Genomic DNA, 23,168 nt, shown 5'->3' with positions numbered 1-23,168 from the left:
AGTGAAATGTTATACATGTAACTTAGAACAGTGGCTGGTATATGGTATGTGCTCAACAAGTAATAGCTATCTCAATTACTAGAAAAATATTCACTCTTGACCAAGTAGTTTGGAGCTCTGTTTCTCCCAAGTGGCATCATCTGAAGATTGGCAGAAACCAAGTCATACATGTGTATCTTCCCTAAACTCTCACTTCTTTGGAAAGTTCAAAAACAAATTTTGATTTAATTTAACATTTAACACCTATTATGTATAAGATCTTACACTAAGCATTTCAAGTAGTACTGACATGAAGCATATGTTGATTCTATCTTCAAGGATCTTACAGCCCAGTAGGAAAAGGCAGGTATGCAGAATGAGACCATCTAAATAAAAGAACATGGGGAATAGTAATGCGAGGTAAGGAATCATTTACCTTGATTAGGGAGGATTTTAATGATGGAGTGCATTTGAACTGAACCTTGGGGGACAAGTGATTTTTATAGGCAGAGAATATTGGGAAGGGACTCCAGAGAGATCATCTGGACCAAGTTCAGATTTAGAAAAGTACAGGGAATGATTAGAGAAAAGGAGAAATCTATTGTGATTGTAGCATAGCATAGGGTGTCTATCTGGGGAGGGACTGTAACATGGAAAATTTCGCAAAGGTCAAAGTCAAATCACTTTCATTCATGAAAGGCAGGTGAAGGAGTTTTAACATCACTCTGTAGGAAGTTGAGTGTTTCTGAGGAGGACCAGCCCATGATCTGACTACTATACACGCTTCTGGTTGACTTCTATTCAAGGATACAAGACGCTATAGTCCTCTAATGCTGTCCTTACATCAACAGACTCAACTTTGAGAGATGTGGCAGCCTCCTCTTCCCCTTGCTCCCTACAAAAAGACTTAACCTAAACTTTAAAGTGGCAGAATGTATTTTCTTTTTCTTTTCTTCCATCATAATAACTACTCTTTATTTAGCATTTACGGTATTTCAAACACCGTACTTAACTATTTTACATACTTTAAACTCATAGCGACTCTGTGAGCTTCCTTCTATTGTACCCATTTTTCAGATGAGAAAATTTATAACGATTCAATAGCTGGCCTACTGTGAAGTCAGCTAGTAAGCAGTAACACGTGGGACAAGGTCTGCTTTCAAAATTCTTGAGTACATTTCTGCCCAACCATGAATAGAGTCAGGTAAATGATAGGTTGTTAGAGACTTGAAGGTAGCATTTTGTTGGCATTGACTTGAGAGCCAAGAGATGTGAACTGTACAGCCAACCAGATGACACCAAATAGTTCCAAGTCACTTGACCTCCCTAGGTCCTCACTTTCTCCAATGGTCACATGAGATGACGGATCTAAAACTTACCATATTTATAGACAACTTAGCTGTCTGTTCTTTCATGCCTGTTAATTTATTAGCTTTGACCCTCACAACTATCCATGACAAGGATATGGATTTCACATGTGACAGAACTCAGTCTTACAGAAGTGACTTTTTCTAGTCCCTGCAGCTATGAAGTATCAGGGCCAAGTGAGCACAGGTCTTCTGCCAACTAGCACAGTGTTTACCCCACCACTCCAAACAGAAGCTGTTCCCAGACCAAAATGTTTGCTATGCTTGCCCTACTATCCCATGCGACTGTTTTTTAAAAACTCTGAATCCTAAATTTTCTCAAATTATTTTCTAAACCCTTGCTGACCCTTTTAAAATCAGCATATAGCACCATCCCTTCAAGTTATCTTTGCATAAGCAAAATAAAGGCACTCTGATGAGTTCATGCAGAATGCTTCTCTTCAATATATATGCTCTGGGAGGAGAGTTATAACACATTTCTTTCTGCACCACTGAATAGACGGCATTAATAGTAATGCCCCTAGATATTTATATCACAAAGCTCCCTTGTGTCCACCCTCTGGTCAAATGCTATTAAGCTAAGATTCCCCACTGGTTCACAGTGATGTCAGAGGATATGGTCAAGACACAGTCAAATCCTAAGCTCTAAAATATCACCCCAAACACCCAGGGCAGTGGCTGAGTAGAGCATCTCAGCCACAGAGCTGTCAGCAGCAGCACATGTAAATTCTGTTTCTTGGATGAAGAAACGTAATCATTTGTCCAGAAAAATCTCCCTGGGCTCTGAAATGGTCACACTGTAAATAATCGGAGCATTAATGAATTAAAGTGAGAATCTACCCAGCTTGTCAGGATTCCACCCCTTGTTTTCTGCCTGAAAATCACTTCCTTTATGGTGATTTGAAGAATTTAATCAAGTTGGTCTGAGTTGATATATAGAGTAGTTTACCCTGCTTGGGGTATCTGAAACTTTCCTCTTTCACATAGGAGGGGTCCCCTCTGCCTGGCTAATATTATATAACCTGGCTGCCTATGGCCAAAGATGATTGGACAAGTTACGGATATCACTGTGGAACCAACCCAGAGGGTGGGCTGTGCCATTCTGACTCTTTCTCCTGGAAATTCAGAATTGGGATACAGACTGAGTCAGTGAGCTAAGAGTTAGCAGGGTCCTGTTCACAGAAAGGCTGAGACTGCCATTGTGTGGTAAGGTCATGAGGATGGTTGCACAAGTTGAAGAGTTGACCAAGGAAGATGGACTCAAGGAGAAGGGAATGGAGTGGACAAGCAGGAAGAAAAAGACATGAGAAGCCATGTTGGTCTCGAAGAGAAAAACAGAGAAAATATATGTCCTACTCTGTGGCCCTTCTCTTTTGGAAACAAGAAAAGGTTCTTCTTGTTCCTGGGTAAAGGGAGGCATCTTCCAAAGCTTTCCAACACTTTTCATTATTTGTGTGCCAGTTTGAGACACTGGCTTTTGCCCCTTGAAACCTTACAGATCCTCAAAATACACGTCATTTAAGGTCAGAAATTAGGCACCATTAATTTGCATAACATTTCATGGCTTACAAAGAAATGGATGTTTAATTGGTTATCAAGACTCAGTGCCTTATTTCTACACAGTTATCATTTGGGCCATGTGACTACACCAACTTGGTTTTGCTTTAGTTATTATGCCTTGTGCAGTGTTCTCTGTTAATAGTAATAGAAAAATTTGTGTTAATAATGTCTAATATTTATTGAATATTTACTATTTTTCAATGACTGGCCAAGTGCTTATATGAATTAGTTCATTTATTCCTTAAAATCACCCAATGAGGTAGGTATTATTATTACCCCAGTTTGCAGATTAGCAAACTGAAACTTAGAGTGGGTAAGTAAATTGCCTAAAAACTCACATTTAATATAGGGTCTGGGAGTGGGACAGTGAGACAAATTCAGCCAGACCTCAGAGTATGTGTTTTTAATGTCTCTACATACTGAATTATTTGAATATGTAGAATGGCCTGGGAAAAAAGTATTAGACATGTGAAGTTTCCTTTGAAGTGACTGGCCCCAAACTGTGTCCAATAAGAAAGCTTTATATTTAATACTGAAAAATAATCTAATGAAGTTTTTAGGGTAAGTATAAATACAGGGTTTACCACAGAGAGAAAGAATTTGCAAGTAAGTTACTATTCCAAGTGATTTTCAACCACTTTCCAATAAGCTTGTGTTGCATATGGTTAAGGGTATGTATTATTCTGTCGAGAGAATGCTGTTTTTGAACATTGTAATGAACATTCATTAGCTGTAGGACTTTAGGAGAGTTACTCAGTCTGCGCTCCAGTTTCCTCATTTATGAGGTGGAGATAATTGTATACCTACTTCAAAAGGTAATGGTAAAGATAAAAGAACAATACAAATAAAATACTTGGCACAGTGCTTGGCACATAGTAGGTACGTAATAATGTGTCACTTAATACTTCATAAATGTTGATTATTGAGATGACTGGGGTCTTGGTGACTGTGATGCTGATACAGTATTTTTTCTTTTTATTCAATATTCACATATGCCCTTATACTCCTTCTAATAAATAAGCTAAGTGTATGTACTTCCAGCATATGTCCCTGACAAACCAGATCAAGAAAACATGATCCAACAGCCATAAATCCATTTGAATATTGGAGACAAAAGCCCTGTGAGTTAGAAACCATAATCCCCATTTTACAGATAAAGAATCTGAGGCTCAGAGAGGTCAAGGGAGTTTTCAAAGGTTGAACAGCAGGAAAGAACCAAAAGGAAGTTTTAATCAGGCTGCATAGATTGTTTACAGTCTTGACATCTTGTTAAGAGAAAAAAGCTGGGAGACTGGTGATATCTGGCCATGGAATGTGTGTTCAGAGGGAGGGGGGAGTGAGGAAATTAGGCACTGAGAGAGTGTGTAAGAATGACGGTGACACACTTTATTTCCTGCCTACAGGCATTCCGAGATACCGTCATCACGGAAATAGTTATCAACACTTGGGGCTGTCAGAAAAATCGTGAAAGACTTTGGAATGGGCAAAACAAATTATTGAGGGTCCTGTCTAGCCCACCCTTCTGGGGTATGTCTGCCTTTCGTTGTCTTTGAGCTATTTTACTACTCGGTAAAAAGAAAACTGGTAATAATGCAAATGATTATTATTCGTAGAAATGAAAATTGTGTTCAGTGGAGAAGAATTGATTATTGCCCTATGGATATTGACCAGTTTTGCATCTATTTGTCATTTCTGATCCTTCCTGGTTGCCTGAGTGTGTTCTTTAAACTCTCCTTTGAATGGGTTGTAATATCTTACCGGTTCCCTCATTAATTCATGAGTTAAATAAAATATTTGGCACATGTTCATTTCATATTTATATGGGAGTCATGATTTTATCTTTTGAAAAATTGTTCATAAATAGGACAAAACTGTCCACTGCATTATACAATAGACCTCATCAGGTACAAGCAAGTGTTTCAGGGGAAAGTCAAAAGCCATCCTTCGTTTAGCATGTACAGTCGAGCCAGAAACACCCCATTCATTAGGTGGAAGGGAAAGACAGATGAGAGCTGTGAGGGACAAGGAGAAAAGACTTCACTGTCTGTTTCCTAAGGGGCTGGATACTGAGAAGTAAATGCTCCAGCTGCTTTGGTGATAGCGGAGCAGCCTGAGGAGACGGCATGGGGGAGTGGACAGACAATGGGACCAGGAGTCTGGAGCAATGGACTCTAGGTCCAGCTCTGCCATTAACCAGCTGTGTGGCCTTGGGCAAGTCACTTTAACCCTCTGTCTCTCCATCTGCAAAATGAGAGGCCAGAACTAAATTATCGCCAAGGTCCCTTCCAGCGCTAACTGGCTAGGGTCCTGTGATTATGAAGACACTAGGTGGTCATGGCTCAATGCCTCCTGAATAATTCTTAGCCCAGAAATTAGCAGGCTTGTGATAGAAGCCAAGGAGTTGACGGTCTGTGGAACCTGGAATGAACTTCTCCCTTGTAATCTTTCCTTCCAGATGCCAAGAGTAATGGAGTCTGGCTAGGGAAAGCACATTAGGTAGGAGATACTGAACCATCTATGTAAAAGGACATGAACTTTAAAACTAGGCTTCTTACCAGAAACTAAAGCTGCTTATACCTCAGACTACTGTTGTAAGGGATGTATTTTAATTGTTTCTAAAAGTGGAATTGAAAACCATAGTTGACAGAAAATAATGCTTTTGAGAGGTTTCGCTACTCACTGTTTACTTTTACCTGAAGTTACCTGGAATCTCCCATTCCTAGTGTTTACGTAGAGTTTGGGTACCTTCAGGTGAAAAGATGACAAAAGATTAAGCGCCCATTGGGGAGCTGGTTTAGATGACCTCTAACTCCCCCTATACCACACCCAGACTCAAGTATTATGATTGGAAACAATTACTGTTTCTTCTTCTATTTCACCTTCAATTCAAGTGGTTGTACATTATATGCAGTGTACACGGGACTTAGAATTCGGAGACTTTGATTTGGAAAGTCACGTCATCTTTCTAAGCGTCATTCCTATGCCTATAGAATGAGGGTATTGGCTTAGATGTTATCGCAGCCCTTTAGTTTCTGAATTAAATGAACTTAATTCTAGTAAGCACCTACAGTGTGCCTATGGTCTGATAGGAGGGCAGAAAACAGAATTTAAAAACAAGACTCTTGACTTCAAGGAGTTCACACTTTTCCAGGAACTAATTTTCCAGGAACATTTCTGCCTATTGATTTCTGCCTATGGATTTAAACGGCATGCAGGGTTTTATTTCATTTAAGAATCTACTTCCAGATATCTGGATTGCCTGGAAATTCGCCTTCCCTAATCCCAGGCAGGTATTTTTGAGATATGCAATTGATACATCTCTCCAAATGTTTCCTCCACGTGACATTTGCTTCTTGAAGGTTCAGGACTGTATTCTATCCCATTCTGGGAAGTTCACTGGGGTGAAACCTCAGACTTCCCAGGGTACAGGCAGTGATGGAAGAATTTATAAAGTAACAAATGTCTGGTTTCCTCTCAATCAGAAGCAGTAGCATGATGGCAGTGAGAGAATGGCCTTGTCACCCAGTGTTGCATGGTAGTTAAACCCAGGAGGTTTGCAGTCAGCCAGAACCAGGTCCCAGTCTCTGCTCCTCCCTCTCCTGGCTGTGTGACCTTGGCCCATTTCTTAAGCCCTCTGAGCTTCATTTTTCTCATCCTAGAATTTTCTGTGAATTAAATGAGGGGGAAAGGGGAGGAGGGGAAGAGAGGAGAAGGGGGAAGGGGGAGAAGGAGAAAAAGAAGAAGAAGAGGAGGAGGAGAAAGAAGGGGAGGGGTCTCTGCTTCGAGCTCTTTTGAGGTCTCTGCTTGGAATTGGCAATGCAACTCCCTCAACTTTCTATTGGTCAGTCCAGTCACAAGGACAACCCAGATTCAGGGAGTGGGGAAACAGATTCTTCCTTTTGATGGGATGGGCTACAAAGTCACATTGCAGAGTGCTTGGATATAGGGAGAAGCAAAGAATTGTCGCCCTTTTTTGGAATCAATCAACTATAAGGCCGTATAAAGAAAACAAGAGTTCATCCCAGACTAAGAGTCACTCCAAAGCCTATGCTTTTAACCATTCTGCTGTGTAGATTTAATCCATTTGCAATTAGTACTTGAATTTCTGTCAAGCCTCTTCCCTTCTGGGTGGGCCTAATTTCTGTCTTTTGTTTAAAGCACAGCGCAGAGAGTTAACTGTCAGCTCCAGCTACTCCAGTATAAGCCACCTGCTTGCACTGAGAGATTCTCCTCTATGTCTTTACTTCTCCAAAGTAAGAAAAAAAAACAAACCAAAACAAAAACAATTGGCAAGAATCCCTGTTGTCTGGCGGAGCTCTGTGTGGGAGGACATCTGACATATTAAACTAAGGTTCAGGCGTCCATGTAGGGAGGAGAGGCCCATGTGTCCTTTCAGTTGGTCCCTAGATTGAGAAACCAATCATCAATCAATCTTAAACCTCACCCACTGAACTGGCCTGTCTTGAACCAAAGTGTTTATGGGAAACAGAAGAAACTATTGCCCGAAAACAACCTCATTTTTATTTTACCCTTATGGTGGAACTAGCCCATTAGGAAGCACCAGATGCCTCTGCTATAGGAAGCTAGGTTTCAGTGCCTCCGTCTGCAAGTGTTCTTTCAAGGCAGTTTCAGTTGCATTATCTCACTTAATTTTCACAAATACTCTTTGAGGTACACAGAATAGAAATTAAGATTCTCACATGACAGTTGAGGAAACTGAGTTATGGGGGAAATGAAAGGGTGTACTTAACCTTGTACCATTAAATATGAGCTAAATCAAAGAAAGTTGTGATCTTAATCCCTAATTGGTGCTTTTCTTTTCTGCCCCACATCACCTAATAAAGATGAGTGACCCATTCTTACTAGTTCTTGTACGGAGGCAGCCAGTTGAATAACAGGCTAAAATACCAGCATAGAAAAGATTTTGAACAGAGGTTGCAAAATAGCAACCTATGAGCCATATCTTCCCTGCAGATACTGTATTTGTGCCATACAATGTTTAAAAGTAAATACTTTAAAAATATTTCAAGACTATGAGGTTCCCTTTAGAAACCCAAATTTTGTATTCTCTTGAAATAAGATCTAGAAACACTGGGCTCACAGTCCTATACATATGGTAACTATGTCAGAATGCAGAAGAGGCAGCCCCTTGGGATGGCCATCCCTTATCCAGTTTTTCACAGTCTCCACCTGGCCAGGTTTACCCTTATGGTGCCTGTCTGGCCCCCATAGGCATTTCCCTTTACAGCCTCTTGAACAAGTGATACTTTTTTTTTAAAACACAATTATATCCTTAGTTTCCATTGTATTTTCTTGGGAATATACTACCTCATTCTGTAGTTGAGAATTTCTTCTTTCACCTTAATATGAAGCTATCAGGGAAAACACACTCATCTGTGAATAACAGGTTATGTGTTTTTTTCATTTTGATCCCAACCTGAGGTATCAAGAAGGGCTTCCTCTAAGAGATAACCCTTGAATTGGGTCTTGAGAGGTAAGGAAGAGTCAGCTGGGTGGAGAAAAAAAGGTAAAGAAATTCCAGGTAGACAATCTGTGCTAAGCGATGCTTGCAATAAACTTATATAAGAAGAAATCCAAACCAGCTACTTTTGCTGGAGGAGAAGAATAGCGAGAATTGAGGCCTGTGAGGTAAGTGGTGTCTAGGTCCTAGAGGCTTTGTATGCCATGCGAGAGGGAGTGACAGTTATTTTATAGACAATGGTAAAATGGTTAAGTGTATTAAGCAGATGATGAATTTCACCACAGGATGACATGGTAATATGTACATTTTAAATAAATTATCTGGCAGCCATATAAAGGATGGATTTAATGGCAGGCAAAACTTGAAGGAGGGAAGCCATATTAGAAGCCACTTCTAGAATCCAAGTAAGAAGTCATGGGGGATTCATTTGAGAAATCCTATAGGAAATAAGACAAGGAAATCAAGAGATATATTATTTTGACATCTATTGAACGCTAATTGTCTGCAGAATGCTTTGGGAGAAATTAACTATCTAGTCCAACTTTCTGTGTAATACTCCAATCTGCTTTACTGCCTTCCCAAGAAAGCGGTTCTCCAGTCTTTGATTGGTCACTACCAAATGATTCAATTCCCATTTTAGTTATTAGAAACGGCTTCCTTATATAGCTTCCTTAAATTGAGTCCAAATTGTACCCCCTCCTACAACTTCTGGTTCAGTCCTTTGGAGCTGCAGTGGCAAAGCTTAATCCCTGTTTTGCATGACAGCATTTCAGGTATTTGATGACAGGAATCATGTTTCTCAAAAATCTCCTTTTCAGCTAAAAAAAAAATAAGTTCCCTAGTCCATTGAAAGAGTCAACATCCTCTACCTGCCCCAGAACACATCATATTCAAATCCTACTCATTGTTAAAGGTCCAGGTTCAATGTCACCACCATGCCTCCAGGTTGTGTATCTATGGACAGATTCCAGCTTCCAGTGGATTTCTTAAAATGTAGCACTCAGAATTGCACAGTCTTCAGAGCAACCTAACCAATGCAATTTGAACAAGGTTCCCTTCTCTTCATCTTTTGCATTTCGGGTTACAGTGCCATTGCTGATGCACTTACCTACGAGAAAAGGTCAGAAGGTTCTGCTGGGACAGGATTGGAGAGCAGGAATTCTCCAAGTTTTGTCCTGAGACCAGCATCAGCATCATCTGAGAGCTTATAAAAATGCAAATTCTCAGGCCCTACCCTGATCTGATTCAGAATCTCCAGGGCACAAGCCCAGGAATCAGTATTCAGAAGTTTTCAAGGTGATTCTTATACATGCTAAATTTTGAGATGTGCTTTTGTAGAGGGTTTTTGACTGTTCATCTGAGGATCTTTAAAAAACCCAGGCACTTACCTTGAAACAAAATTCTTCTCCTTCTCTTGCATGGGGCCTTAAGCAACCTTTCTGAGGACCATGAGAAGTGTCAGCATAATTGCGTGTCTTTATATGCTTGGGGAGGGAACCTGAGCTAGACTAATGAAGTTTTACAATCCAGTGGTTGTGGCAAAGATTTAGGGAAAAACAAAAGAGAGAAGGAAGAAGAGAAGTTAAGAGGGTAGGAGGGAGGAAAGAGAGAGAGAGAGAAGGGGGAAGGGAAGGAAAGAGGGAAGGAGGGAGGAAAGAGAGAGAGAAAAGGAGGAAGGGAAGGAAAGAGGGAAGGAGGGAGGAAAGAGAGAGAAAGAGGAGAGTGAATGAAAAAAAAAGAAAAACAAAACAAAACAGTATGCCTTTGGTCAATCCATTACAAAGAGGACTGAGCCGCTGACCTTTTCATTCTGCCTGTGCTGTGTGCGCAGCAACTCTGTAACCTTTTCCAGCTGGAATAGAAAGTTCAATTAAGTTTGTTGGCTCAGAAATCTGCCCGTGTCCCAGAGAGCAGATTAGGCACTTAGGGGCTGCAATTATCCATCTGCTGCTTCTGCAAAGCTGAAAAGAATGCACACATGCTGTACCTATCTCTGGGCATATGCAGAGGCGGGTACGTGTGTATCTGTATACATGTGCACAGGCAGGGGCAACCGGCAGGCAATGGCTGCAGCTGAGAAATTCATCTGTTTCCAAACGTGGGTTCTTTATGCATTGCTGGTGATGATTTTAAGTTAAACAAGATACTGCATGTTGGAGCCTGCCCAGTTCTTGGCCACCACATTCATCCTATTTTCATATCTGGGTCTTTGGACTAGCGAGCACCTTGATCCTCTCCCAGGTTTGAGGGCAGAGTGTGGATTTGGTCATGGGTCGGGTATTTAAGAAAGCTGCTTTCAATATTCAGGTGACTAAAACCTCGTCTGCCTTGCTTGGGGAAGCAATATGTGTAGTAAGCTGTAATGCACTATAGAATTAAAAAAATTCTTAAAAAAAAAAACAACGAATACCAGCTGTGGAGATTATGTCTGAATCTCAGCATAGAGATTACAAACTGAATAAACTTGAACATGTCCCTTTAACTTTCTGATCTTTGGTTTCCTCATCTGTAAAATGCGGATAACAGTATTAACCTCGTAAAGTGATTGTGGAGATTCAACAAGGCAGCACATTTAATTGTCTGGCACAGTTTATATTTAATAAGTGATAGCTGTGTTTGATGATACTGAGAGTTACTCTGATGTTAGGCTGTGGTTTTGGTGCCTGGGTCTTTAATTTTCCCCCCTGACACCTATCCCATGTCTGGAAACAGGGCCACCATCTTCCTTTGCCTTGGTAGCATCCATAGTGCCTCATTCATTCTAGGACTGTACCTTGTGTGGTTTTTCTGTCAGAATCTAGTGTCTTCTCTGAATTTCACATCCACTCTAGCATGTTCTAAAGGTTAGTCTTTGAAGAACAGGGAAGTGAGCTTTAAAAAAATGTAAGTTTGATAGAATCAGTACCTCCTACTCCCATCCCACCCTCCAGCATAAAGCTCTCCAGTTGCTTTACATAGTATTTAAATAAAATCCAGCCTCCTCACAGAAGCATATAAGGCTCAGGGGGACCTGGCTGTAGCCTAACCTCACTTGTATTCCTTGACTTCCGGCTCATAATCCTCAGATGCAGCAGCCTCTTTTTCAGGCCCTTGAATATACCCAGATCCTTCCTGCCACAGGACTTTTGCATGGCCGTTTTGTCTGCCTGGTGCACTCTTTCCCTAGGTCATACCGTCAGTGGCTCTTCCTCACCATTCAGTGCCACCTCCCTGGAAGGCCTCCCAGGACTGCCCTTTCTAAATTCATCCACACAGTCACCCTCACCCTCCAGTCACTTTCTTTCCAGCCCCATGCTTTATTTTCTCAGTTTACTTGTTACATATTTACTGTCTATCTCCTTGACACTAGATTGTGGAGATCATGAAAGCAGGGATTTGGCTATTGTGTGCAATACTATGTCTCCAACACTAGAACAGTCCCTGATGTTTAAAAGGTGATCAGTTAGCATCTGTTGAATTAAGTTAATGGGTCCAAGTCTGGGGCCTGAAGCCCTTCTTTGATGACATTTGCTTGGGTCTTAGATTGTTCTTTGCTTCTGAATCCTCTGTTGCTTGGCTCTAAAACCCATTGATCAAGGCCTATCAGTATTCTTACTCAACCTCCCTAATCCCTACTGCCTCACTAGATTATTTCCAGTTATCTGTCATCAGTGTTTTTGGATGCCATGTTTTATGTGCTAGCTTTAATTTTACTTCTCTTCCATATGGGTGTCTGTAGGTCAAGCAGAAGGCCAAGTCCAACTGTCATGTCTGGAACAAAATTCTTAATGAAGTCTAAAATTCTTAAGGAGGTGAGATTTGCTTCTTGTCTACTCCTACAGCCTCACCTTGTACAATGCTGCCTGAGATACTGAATATATAAATGGACAATGACCATGTAGGACAATAGAACTCTATGAGGCCAAACCACCTCTGTAGCAATTGGCCCCAAATAATTGGAACTTGATCAGTTACTGCCAGTTTCCTTAATTTCTGCCTCTGCTTCCAAGTTGAGACCAACTAGAGGAAACCAAGTAGGGTCCCCAAACCAATCACATAGGATGCTCATCTCCAGCTTCCCATGCTAACACCTGAAGCCTTCTCTTTTCTCCACTATAAGCCTTTCCCCCTCTCCTGTCTGCCTTTGAGTCTCATCAAACACAAGTGATGTTGACTGATTCCCATGCTGTATCAAGTTCTGAATAAACAGCCTCTGTTTCTTCTCATTTGGGTTGTCTCCGTTTGTTTCCATATGCAGGTTCTGGTTATCTATTGCTTCAAAGCCATTCATTCCAAAACTTAATGGCTTAAAATATGCTCTTTATTTTGCTTATAATTTTGGAGTTAAGAATTTAGGAAGGGTTCAGCTAGGTAGTCTCTCTCTGGTCCACATGGCATCAGCCTGGGGCAGCTAGATAAAGGATTCACTTCCAATATGATTTTCTTCTTAGTCATGGGTGGGGCACGTCTGGCACTTCAGCGTGCTTTGGCTTCTGCTCCACTCCATGGCGTCTTATCCTTCAGGGCCCCAACACATATTGTTCTCAGGGTAGGCACACTTCTTACATAGAAGCTGGCTTCCAAGAGGCAAGAAGCCTAAGTTACATGCAAAATGACCCTCGCTCATAGCCACCACTTGGTCAGATCAGTCACAGAGCCACTCAGATTGTAGTGGGTGAGGAACATCATATTATAGATGAGCATTTGGGTAGGAGATGGGAGATAATGTCGTGGCCAGCTTCAAAACTACAGTCCATGCTTCCCCTTCCTTTTGGTGCTCCAGTCATGCTGGCCTTTTTTTGTTATCACATATACATGATGTTTCTTCTGTGCCCAAGTTTCAGGATTTTTGCAAACACTGTTACCTCTTCCTGGAATGCCTTCCCTCCCGACCCTTATCCAGTTAAATTTGACTTCCACTGCAAATTTCTGCTTCAGTGTTACTTCTTCATGTGTCCTCAGGGAAACATTTCTTGATACTCCACAAAATCTACACAGAGAAGCTAAATCGGAGCTCCCTCATTTTCTTTCCTTAATAGTGTTCATCAGAGTTTGCCATTATATTCTTACACTATTCTTGAACTCATCTCCATCCTGCCCCCCTTCCCCCTGCCATGGATGTAACCTGGGGGCAGAGTCTGGGTGTGTTGGTCACTATTTACCCTCAGTGCTAAGTACAGTTCCTGACACGTGGTAGGTGCTTAATATATTTTTGTTAAGTAAATCAATGCATTTATATAAACTTTTCCACCCTAGCATATACCTGTAGCAAGAGCCTAGTGTTTGAACTTGCTGTTAGGGTCTTGAGCCCCCTGAAGAAATCAGTTCATGTGGAACTTATACTTGCTTAGTGATATTAAAATGCAAAGATTTTTTATCAGTTGTTGTTTTCCTTTAGTCCCTAGTGAATACTGACAATGCATGCTAAAGGCCTCAGTTCAGCCTAATATGGTAAAATAGCCTTGACTTTGGCTTTAAGAAAACCTGGGTTTGAATTTCTACCTTTACTAGACACACAGTGTGAATTTTGGTTGATTTATTTAACATTTCTGACTCTCCTAACTTCACCATCTGTAAAGTAGGGGTAATAATATATACCTTATAGAATCTTTTTAAAGATTACATTAGATAATAATCACAAAATTGTCCAATTTTAACACAGTAATCACCCCAGTAGTTCAAAGTTTATACAAATAATTGGAAATAGAAACTTTAGAATAACATCTGATTCTTCCTCCTTGATAAGGTTTATTGCCACTGGATGATGTAATTTTTGCGTACTTCTGGTATCCTAGCTTAGGCCTGATTTAAGTGTGCCTTTTAAGGTAACTAGAAAATAATTCATTCTTAGGCTTTTTTGAAAATTCAAATTGACTTCCATTAAAGTCAGCATAATTGATTTATTAACTCTTTAAGAAGAAAAATAGGAAATATGTCCTCTATGGTTATATGAGTTGTTAACATATTTATTAACTTGGTTTTTTTTTTTAACATCTTTATTGGAGTATAATTGCTTTACAATGGTGTGTTAGTTTCTGCTTTATAAAAAAGTGAATCAGTTATACATATGTTCCCATATCTGTTCCCTCTTGCGTCTCCCTCCCTCCCACCCTCTCTATCCCACCCCTCTAGATGGTCACAAAGCACCGAGCTGATCTCCCTGTGCTATGCAGCTGCTTCCCACGGGCTATCTATTTTACGTTTGGTAGTGTATATATGTCCATGCCACTCTCTCACTTTGTCACAGCTTACCCTTCCCCCTCCACATATCCTCAAGTACACTCTCTAGTAGGTCTGTGTCTTTATTCCCGTCTTACCCCTAGGATCTTCGTGAACGTTTTTTTTTTTTTTCTTAGATTCCATATATATGTGTTAGCATATGGTATTTGTTTTTCTCTTTCTGACTTACTTCACTCTGTATGACAGACTCTAGGTCCATCCACCTCACTACAAATAACTCAATTTCGTTTCTTTTTATGGCTGAGTAATATTCCATTGTATATATGTGCCACATCTTCTTTATCTATTCATCCGATGATGGACACTTAGGTTGTTTCCATCTCCTGGCTATTGTAAGTAGAGCTGCGATGAACATTTTGGTACATGACTCTTTTTGAATTTTGGTTTTCTCAGGGTATATGCCCAGTACTGAGATTGCTGGGTCATATGGTAGTTCTATTTTTAGTTTTTTAAGGAACCTCCATACTGTTCTCCATAGTGGCTGTACCAATTTACATTCCCACCAGCAGTGCAAGAGCGTTCCCTTTTCTCCACACGCTCTCCAGCATTTATTGTTTCTAGATTTTTTGATGATGGTCATTCTGACTGGTGTGAGATAATATCTCATTGTAGTTTTGATTTGCATTTCTCTAATGATTAATGATGTTGAGGATTCTTTCATGTGTTTGTTGGCAATCTGTATATCTTCTTTGGAGAAATGTCTATTTAGATCTTCTGCCCATTTTTGGATTGGGTTGTTTCTTTTTTGTTATTGAGCTGCATGAGCTGCTTATAAATTTTGGAGATTGATCCCTTATCAGTTGCTTCATTTGCAAATATTTTCTCCCATTCTGAGGGTTGTCTTTTGGTCTTGTTTATGGTTTCCTTCGCTGTGCAGAAGCTTTTAAGTTTCATTAGGTCCCATTTGTTTATTTTTGTTTTTATTTCCATTTCACTAGGAGGTGGGTCAAAAAGGATCTTTCTGTGATTTATGTCATAGAGTGTTCTGCCTATGTTTTCCTCTACACGTTTGATAGTGTCTGGCCGTACATTTAGGTCTTTAATCCATTTTGAGTTTATTTTTGTGTATGGTGTTAGGGAGTGTTCTAATTTCATACTTTTACATGTACCTGTCCAGTCTTCCCAGCACCACTTATTGAACAGGCTGTCTTTTCTCCACTGTATATTCTTGCCTCCTTTATCAAAGATAAGGTGACCATATGTGCATGAGTTTATCTCTGGGCTTTCTATCCTGTTCCATTGATCTATATTTCTATTTTTGTGCCAGAACCATACTGACTTGATTACTGTAGCTTTGTAGTATAGTCTGAAGTTAGGGAGCCTGATTCCTCCAGCTCCATTTTTCGTTCTCAAGATTGCTTTGGCTATTCGGGGTCTTTTGTGTTTCCATACAAATTGTGAAATTTTTTGTTCTAGTTCTGTGAAAAATGCCAGTGGTAGTTTGATAGGGATCGCATTGAATCTGTAGATTGCTTTGGGTACTAGAGTCATTTTCACAATGTTGATTCTTCCAATCCAAGAACATGGTATAGCTCTCCATCTATTTGTATCATCTTTAATTTCTTTCATCAGTGTCTTATAATTTTCTGCAGACAGGTCTTTTGTCTCCTTACATAGGTTTATTCCTAGATATTTTATTCTTTTTGTTGCAAAGGTAAATGGGAGTGTTATGTTAATTTCACTTTCAGATTTTTCATCATTAGTGTTTAGGAATGCAAGAGATTTCTGTGCATTAATTTTGTATCCTGCTACTTTACCAAATTCATTGATTAGCTCTAGTAGTTTTCTGGGAGCATCTTTAGGATTCTCTATGTATAGTTTCATGTCATCTGCAAACAGTGACAGCTTTACTTCTTCTTTTCCGATTTGTATTCCTTTTATTTCTTTTTCTTCTCTGCTTGCTGTGGCTCAAACTTCCAAAACTGTGTTGAATAATAGTGGTGAGAATGAGCAACCTTGTCTTGTTCCTGATCTTAGTGGAAATGGTTTCAGTTTTTCACCATTTGGGACAATGTTGGCTGTGGGTTTGTCATATATGGCCTTTATTATGTCGAGGAAAGTTCCCTCTATGCCTACTTTCTGCAGGGTTTTTTATCATAAATTGGTGTTGAATTTTGTTGAAAGCTTTCTCTGCATCTATTGAGATGATCATATGGTTTTTCTCCTTCAGTTTGTTAATTGGTGTATTACGTTGATTGATTTGCGTATATTGAAGAATCCTTGCATTCCTGGAATAAACACCACTTGATCCTGTTGTATAATCCTTTTAATGTGCTGTTCGACTCTGTTTGCTAGTATTTTGTTGAGGATTTTTGCATCTATGTTCATCAGTGATATTGGCCTGTAGTTTTCTTTCTTTGTGACATCTTGGTCTGGTTTTGGTATCAGGGTGATGGGGGCCTCATAGAATGAGCTTGGGAGTGTTCCTCCCTCTGCTATATTTTGGAAGAGTTTGAGAAGGATAGGTGTTAGCTCTTTTCTAAATGTTTGAGAGAATTCACCTATGAAGCCACCTGGTCCTGGGCTTTTGTTTGTTGCAAGATTTTTAATCACAGTTTCAATTTCAGTGCTTGTGATTGGTCTGTTTTTATTTTCTATTTCTTCCTGGTTCAGTCTCAGCAGGTTGTGCATTTCTAAGAATTTGACCATTTCTTCGTGGTTGTCCATTTTATTGGCATAGAGTTGCTTGTAATAATCTCACATGATCCTTTGTATTTCTGCAGTGTCAGTTGTTACTTCTCCTTTTTCATTTCTAATTCTATTCATTTGAGTCCTCTCCCTTTTTTTCTTGATGAGTCTGGCTAATGGTTTATCAATTTTGTTTATCTTCTCAAAGAACCAGCTTTTAGTTTTATTGATGTTTGCTATCATTTGCTTCATTTCTTTTTCATTTATTTCTGATGTGATCTTTATGATTTCTTTCCTTCTGCTAACATAGGGGTTTTTTGTTTGCTTGTTTGTTTGTTTGTTTTTTGCGGTACACGGACCTCTCACTATTGTGGCCTCTCCCGCTGCGGAGCACAGGCTCCGGATGCGCAGGCTCAGCGGCCATGACTCACGGGCCCAGCTGCTCTGCGGCATGTGGGATCTTCCTGGACCAGGGCACGAACCCGTGTGCCCTGCATCAACAGGCGGACTCTCAACCACCACGCCACCAGGGAAGCCGAATTGGGGTTTTTTTTGTTCTTCTTTCTCTAAGTGCTTTAGGTGCAAGTTTAAGTTGTTTATTTGACATGTTTCCTGTTTCTTAAGGTAGGATTGTATTGCTATAAACTTCCCTCTGAGAACTGCTTTTGCTGCATCCTATAGGTTTGGGGTCATCGTGTCTCCATTGTCATTTGTTTCTCTGTATTTTTTGATTTCCTCTTTGGTTTCTTCAGTGATCAGTTCGTTATTAAGTAATGTATTGTTTAGCCTCCATGTGTTTGTTTTTTTACAGATCTTTTCCTGTAATTGATATCTAGTCTCATAGCATTGTGGTTGGAAAAGATACTTGATACGATTTCAATTTTCTTAAATTTACCAAGGTTTGATTTGTGACCAAAGATATGCTCTATCCCGGAGAATGTTCCATGAACAGTTGAGAAAAATGTGTATTCTGTTGTTTTAGGATGGAATGTCCTATAATTATCAATTAAGTCTATCTTGTTTAATGTATCATCTAAAGCTTGTGTTTCCTTTTATATTTTCATTTTGGATGATCTGTCCATTGGTGAAAGTGGGGTGTTAAAGTCCCCTACTATGAATGTGGTACTGTCGCTTTCCCCTTTTATGGCTGTTAGTATTTGCCTTATGTATTGAGGTGCTCCTATGTTGGGTGCATGAATATTTACAATTGTTATATCTTCTTCTTGGATTGATCCCTTGATCATTATGTAGTGTCCTTCTTTGTCTCTTGTAATAGTCTTTGTTTTAAAGTGTGTTTTGTCTGATATGAGAATTGCTACTCCAGCTTTCTTTTGATTTCCATTTGCATGGAATATCTTTATCCATCTCCTCACTTCAGTCTGTATGTGTCCCTAGGTCTGAAGTGGGTCTCTTGTAGAGAGCATATATACGGGTCTTGTTTTGTATCCATTCAGCCAGTCTGTGTCTTTTAGTGGGAGCATTTAATCCATTTGCATTTAAGGTAATTATCGATATGTATGTTTGTATTCCCATTTTCTTAATTGTTTTGGGTTTGTTATTGTAGGTCTTTTCCTTTTCTTTTGTTTCCTGCCTAGAGAAGTTCCTTTAGCATTTGGTGTAAAGCTGGTTTGGTGGTGCTAAACTGTCCCAGCTTTTGCTTGTCTGTAAAGGTTTTAATTTCTCCATCAAATCTGAATGAGCTCCTTGCTGAGTAGAGTAATCTTGGTTGTAGGTTTTTCTCCTTCCTCACTTTAAATATGTCCTGCCAGTCCCTTCTGGCTTGCAGAGTTTCTGCTGAAAGATCAGCTGTTAACCTTATGGGGATTCCCTTGTGTGTTGTTTTTCCCTTGTTGCTTTTAATATTTTTTCTTTGTATTTAATTTTTGATAGTTGGATTAATATGTATCTTGGCGTGTTTCTCCTTGGATTTATCCTGTATTGGACTCTTGTGCTTCCTGGACTTGATTAACTATTTCCTTTCCCGTATTAGGGAAGTTTTCAACTATAATGTCTTCAAATATTTTCTCAGTCTCTTTCTTTTTCTCTTCTTCTTCTAGGACCCCTATAATTCAAATGTTGGTGTGTTTAATGTTGTCCCAGAGGTCTCTGAGACTGTCCTCAGTTCTTTTCATTCTTTTTTCTTTAGTCTGCTCTGCAGTAGTTATTTCCACTATTTTATCTTCCAGGTCACTTATCCATTCTTCTGCCTCAGTTATTCTGCTATTGATCCCTTCTAGAGTACTTTTAATTTCATTTATTGGTTGTTCATCGTTGCTTGTTTCCTCTTTAGTTCTTCTAGGTCCTTGTTAAATGTTTCTTGCATTTTCTCTATTCTATTTCCAAGATTTTGGATCATCTTTACTATCGTTATTCTGAATTCTTTTTCAGGTAGACTGCCTATTTCCTCTTCATTTGTTAGGTCTGGTGGATTTTTACCTTGCTCCTTCATCTGCTGTGTGTTTTTCTGTCTTCTCATTTTGCTTATCTTACTATGTTTGGGGTCTTCTTTTCACAGGCTGCAGGTTCATTGGTCCCGTTGTTTTTGGTGTCTGTCCCCAGTGGCTAAGGTTGGTTCAGTGGGTTGTGTAGGCTTCCTGGTGGAGGGGACTAGTGCCTGTGTTCTAGTGGATGAGGCTGGATCTTGTCTTTCTGGTGGGCAGGTCCATGTCTGGTGGTGTGTTTTGGGGTGTCTGTGGCCTTATTATGATTTTAGGCAGCCTCTCTGCTAATGGGTGGGGTTGTGTTCTTGTCTTGCTAGTTGCTTGGCATAGGGTGTCCAGCACTGTAGCGTGCTGGTCATTGAGTGAAGCTGGGTGTTGGTGTGGAGATGATCTCTGGGAGATTTTCACTGTTTGATGTTACGTGGCGATGGGAGGTCTCTTGTGGACCAGTGTCCTGAACTTGGCTCTCCCACCTCAGAGTCACAGCCCTGACGCCTGGCTGGAGCGCCAAGAGCCCGTCATCCACATGGCTCAGAATTAAAGGGAGAAAAAATAGAAAGAAAGAAAGAGGATAAAATAAAATAAAGTTAAAATAAAAATAAAATAAAATAAAATAAAGTTAAAATAAAAAATAATTATTAAGAAAAATAATTTTAAAAGTAAAAAAAAAAAAAAGGACGGACAGAACCCTAGAAGAAATGGTGAAAGCAAAGCTATACAGACAAAATCTCACACAGAAGCATACACATACACACTCACAAAAAGACGAAAAGGGGAAAAAATAATATATGTTGCTCCCAGAGTCCACCTCCTCAATTTGGGATGATTCGTTGTCTATTCAGGTATTCCCCAGATGCAGGGTACCTCAAGCTGATTGTGGAGATTTAATCCGCTGCTCCTGAGGCTGCTGGGAGAGATTTCCCTTTCTCTTCGTTGTTTGCACAGCTCCCGGGGCTCAGCTTTGGATTTGGCCCTGCCTCTGTGTGTAGGTCGCCTGAGAGTGTCTGTTCTTTGCCCAGACAGGACGGGGTTAAAGGAGCCGCTGATTCGGGGGTCTGGCTCACTCAGGCCGGGAGGAGGGAGGGGCACGGAGTGCGGGGCGAGCCTGCGGCGGCAGAGGCCAGCGTGACATTGCACCAGACTTCGGCGCGCCGTGCGTTCTCCCGGGGAAGTTCACCCTGGATCACGGGACCCTGGCAGTGGCGGGCTGCACAGGCTCCCGGGAGGGGAGGTGTGGAGAGTGACCTGTGCTCACACACAGGCTTCTTGGTGGCCGCAGCAGCAGCCGTAGCGACTCGTGCGCCTCTCTGGGGTCCATGCTGATAACCGCGGCTTGCACCCGTCTCTTGAACTTCTTTAAGCAGCGCTCTTAATCCCCTCTCCTTGCTCACCAGGAAACAAAGAGGGAAGAAAAAGTCTCTTGCCTCTTCAGCAGGTCCAGACTTTTTCCCGGACTCCCTCCCAGCTAGCCGTGGTGCACTAACCCCCTGCAGGCTGTGTTCATGCCGCCAACCCCAGTCCTCCCCTTGGGATCCGACCTCCAAAGCCCGAGCCTCAGCTCCCAGCCCCCGCCCGCCCCGGCGGGTGAGCAGACAAGCCTCTCAGGCTGGTGAGTGCCGGTCGGCACCGATCGTCTGTGCGGGAATCTCTCCGCTTTGCCCTCCGCACCCCTGTTGTTGCGCTCCCCTCCGTGGTTCCGAAGGAACCTTCCTCCCTGCCACCCACGTCTCTGCCAGTGAAGGGGCTTCCTAGTGTGTGGAAACTTCTCCTCCTTCACAGCTGCCTCCCACCAGTGCAGGTCCGGTCCTTATTCTTTTGTCTCTGTTTTTTCTTTTGCCCTCCCCAGGTATGTGGGGAGTTTCTTGCCTTTTGGGAGGTCTGAGGTCTTCTGCCAGCGTTCAGTAGGTATTCTGTAGTTGTTGTTCCACGTGTAGATGTATTTCTGGTGTATCTGTGGGTAGGAAGGTGATCTCCGCGTCTTACTCTTCCGCCGTCTTCTCAAATCTATTAACTTGATTTTTGATCATTGACTGAAATGACAAAATTTTTTAAAAAATTGAAGAGAGTTCTCTTATTTGAGGGGAATAGAATATATTTGGAAAACCAAGCTGTTTATGCCAGAGTAATTCTTAAAGAAAATCTAACTCTGATTTAGGTTTCTCAGACTCCATGGAAATGAGCTTTTCATACATGCCAGGAAATTTATTCATGTGTTCTGTGGGAATGTCCCTATTTTAAAGATGAAGAAACTGAGGGTCAGAGAAAAAATATTGCATAGCCAGCAAGGAGTGCAGTAGGACTTTGGATCCAATTTTGTGTTAGCATTAGCAGGTACTCTTTCTACTCTGAATCCTTTCATAGCTGTTCCAGCCATGAAAAGATAGGCAAATCAATAGAGAGGTATCACAGCAGGGAAATTAATTTCCAGTTGCCTTAGTCATTGCTGTCAGACACCAAAGCCCCGACATGGATTAGCAGCCTGTCCACTTCCTCCTCTGAGAGGAACCACGAGTCACGCTCCTGTGTGACCAGGGTGGCACCCCTAGAGCCTCTGCCAGTCCCGCCATCAGACAGGACGTGTCTGGGAAGAATTTGCAGCCGACTACTCTACCATTCAGGTCCCCATCTGTGTCAACTGAGTAATTTATGGATGCACTTTTTCCTGTATTGCAAAGGAGATGCACAGGACCTTTGGAAATAATTCAGTCTCTTTCAAGGGAACACATTTGGGGAAATTATTGTTAATGCATCTGAGTAAGAGGTGCTCAACCCCGACAAATATTTCATGCAATTATAGTAAAGATGAGACAGTGACAACCAGTGACCATCAGTCATTCCCCAGATCAATAATAACCATGGAACATGCAATCAAACCTAATCAGCACCCGGTGATTAAAGAACAGGGCCTCTCTTCTTTGCTTTCAGGGTCATAGTCTCTTGAAAGAATTGGCATGGAGTCCTCCAGACAGCACACAATACAGAAACAAACACCAATAGGGGCTTTAGAATCTAGCAGATCTGGGTCAGAGTCCACAAACACTGCTTCTCAATCTTGGACAAAATTATATGATAATAATAACACTCACTGCACACTTTTTGGGGGTGTCAAACAGCATGCTAAGTATTTCATCTGTATTATTTAATTTTATAATGTATGTGTGAGGTGTGCACCAGTAGACTCCCTCTAAAGTGAGGAAACTGAGACTCAGAGGGATGGGATAGCTTGCTCAGAGCCACACTGACAGCAAGTGACAGAGCTGTGACTCAGATCCAGTCCTGTAGACCAAAGCTTCAAACTGGCCCCTCATTAAAATCACCTGGGAGCTTTTTAAAGTAACCAGTGCCTGAGCCCACCCACCCCATAACACCTGAATCATCATCTTTGAGTCTGAGGACTAGGCATGTATTATTTTAAGTAAACATTTTAATAAATTATAGCAGACATACAGAAAAGGGAACAAATGGAGTGTAGCACAGTGTATTTTCACTAAG

The sequence above is a fragment of the Tursiops truncatus genome, chromosome 6, assembly GCF_011762595.2.
Source record: "Tursiops truncatus isolate mTurTru1 chromosome 6, mTurTru1.mat.Y, whole genome shotgun sequence".
NCBI lineage: Eukaryota > Metazoa > Chordata > Mammalia > Artiodactyla > Delphinidae > Tursiops > Tursiops truncatus.
Note: the sequence above shows the minus strand (reverse complement) of the source record.